This window comes from Engraulis encrasicolus, chromosome 10 (assembly GCF_034702125.1).
Source record: "Engraulis encrasicolus isolate BLACKSEA-1 chromosome 10, IST_EnEncr_1.0, whole genome shotgun sequence".
Classification (NCBI taxonomy): domain Eukaryota; kingdom Metazoa; phylum Chordata; class Actinopteri; order Clupeiformes; family Engraulidae; genus Engraulis; species Engraulis encrasicolus.
Genome location: NC_085866.1, coordinates 26,068,497 through 26,070,996, shown reverse-complemented (window position 1 = coordinate 26,070,996; position 2,500 = coordinate 26,068,497).

Sequence of the window (2,500 nt, the reverse complement as noted above, 5' to 3'; positions counted from 1 at the left end):
TCTATTAGCACTAATACATACAATATTAATGCCTGTGTAAGTAACGTGTAAGGCATGTACTAAGCAAAATAAGACAGTTGTTAAGCATGTATTCACAAATGTATTGTTCATGCCCAATTAGGGATTTATTACTAATATAACCTTAGTAAGGACCAGTAAGCCTATATTTCTATTTATTAGTAAGTAGTAAGTGGCAGAATTCAATGTGTATAAGCTCCCGACACACTGTGTGAACAAACCCTGAACAGTGTGAAAACAGATGCGGAATAAGGGTCCCTATTCTAAAGTGATGCATTGGTCAGCCCAGATGGCTCAGGGCCTCTGCACTACCAAAGTCCCCCTCATTACCTAGGGCCCCCACACCACCCAGGCCCGCGCTACCTAGCCCCCCCAATCCACAAAGTGTAAGGGTATATTAAATAATTACTACAAACTCCGCTGAATCGTCTAGTTTCCTCTTTTTCACCACTGTGTAAAGAAGGTAACAGGAGCCTTTATATAGCAAGGATTGAACGTACACTTGTCGATGGCGGTGGGTTGGTGAGACGTAATTTTTTTTCTTGTACTACTGAGTTTAAATTGTAAAAACCCCAAAAATAAATGCAGAACATTAGAATAATAGTTTTGAAGCAAAACTAATCTATTCTTTTGTGATAATTAAGTTCATGTTTGAGAACATTAGCTTCAAGAAGTGCAGTGCATGATGGGTACGCAATCTAGGCCAACAGACAACCTACCCAGCTCTGAGCCTATGTCCTTAGCTCCTCCCCTCACTCGTGAAATTTAGATGCTATCCAAACAATTTGACATGTATGTAACAACAGAAATATTATCATTGCTGCATTGGCCATGCATTGCATTTCTGACTAAGGGCGTACCCATCATGCACTGCACTTCTTGGAGCTAAGTTTCTCAAACATTAACTTATTTATCACAAAGGAATAGCTTAGTTTCGCTTCCAAACTATTACTCATCGTTATATTCTGCATTTATTGTAGGGTTTTTACAATTAAAACTAATTGGTGTATGAAAAAATGACATCTCACCACCCACCGTCATTGAGAAGTTTACGTCCAATCCTTGCTATATAGTGCTTCCAATTACTCCTCAATATATTACATAGAATAAGTGAGATCAATGTACATAATGAGACTAATGCAGATTCAGGAAAGTTCTTACACTTTGCTACCCGGGGGCGGGGTGTGGGTAGAGTGGGGGCCCTTGGTAGTGTGGGGGCCCTAGGTAGTGCGGGGGCCCTAAGCCATCTGGGCTGAGCAATGCATCACTTTAGAATAGGGACCCTTATTCCATATCTGTTTTCACACTGTTCAGGGTTTGTTCACACAATGTACCAGGAGCTTATACACATTGTATTCTGGCCCTTACTGCTTACTCATAAATAGAAATCTAGGTCTACTAGGTCCTTACTAAGGTTATATTGGTAATAAATCCCTAATTGGGCATGAACAAGACATTTGTGAATACATGCTTAACAACTGTCTGATTTTGCTTAGTACATGCCTTACAAGTTACTTACACAGGCATTAATATTGTATGTATTAGTGCTAATAGGTGTGTCCCTAAAATAAAGTGTTACCATGGAAATATACACAACTTTTACCTCAAGGATATTTTAATTGGAGGTGTGCGTGTGTGTGTGTGTGTGTGTGTATGTCTGTGTTTGTGGGGTGTATGGTGTGTGTGTGTGTGTGTGTGTGTGTATGTTTGTGTGTAGGGAGTCTGGTGTGTGTGCGTGTGCGTGTGTGTGTGTGTATGTTTGTGTGTAGGGAGTATGGTGTGTGTGTGTGTGTGTGTGTGTATGTTTGTGTGTAGGGAGTATGGTGTGTGCGTGTGTGTGTATGTTTGTGTGTAGGGAGTATGGTGTGTTGTGTCCTGGAGATTCATGACTTCCATACCTTCAGCTCAACTCAACTTCAGCTCCCCTCCACTACACCTCATTAGTTCGCTTTGCATTACATTCAAACTGCTTTGCAGACTTTTGCTGTGAGATTTGCTTCAGTTGCTTACATCAGCAAAAGTCTTTGGATAACGATTGATATTTAGATAACAATTTTAACTTAACTTTACAGTAGCCTACTTACTTTTTAAATACAGTGTACAAGCATTCATACAATGAATGAAAACACAGATAGGCCTATAAAAAGTCCACAGGCACAACACTTCCTCTCTCTCCTTTCACTGCACCCTTCCATCTTTATTACCTTTCATTTGATGTAATTAAAGAGATACGAATGGTTCTATATGGGTGAATATTAAACTGCAGCTTTTATTTAGATCTGAGTCTTTCTCTCTCTCTGTTTCACACACACGCACGCACACACACATGCTCTCTCTCTCTCTCTCTCTCTCTCTCTCTCTCTCTCTCTCTCTCTCTCTCTCTCTCTCTCTCTCTCTCTTTCTCTCTGTCTCTCTCTCTCGCTCTCTCTCTCTCTCTCTCTCTCTCTCTCTCTCTCTCTGTCACACACACACATACACACAC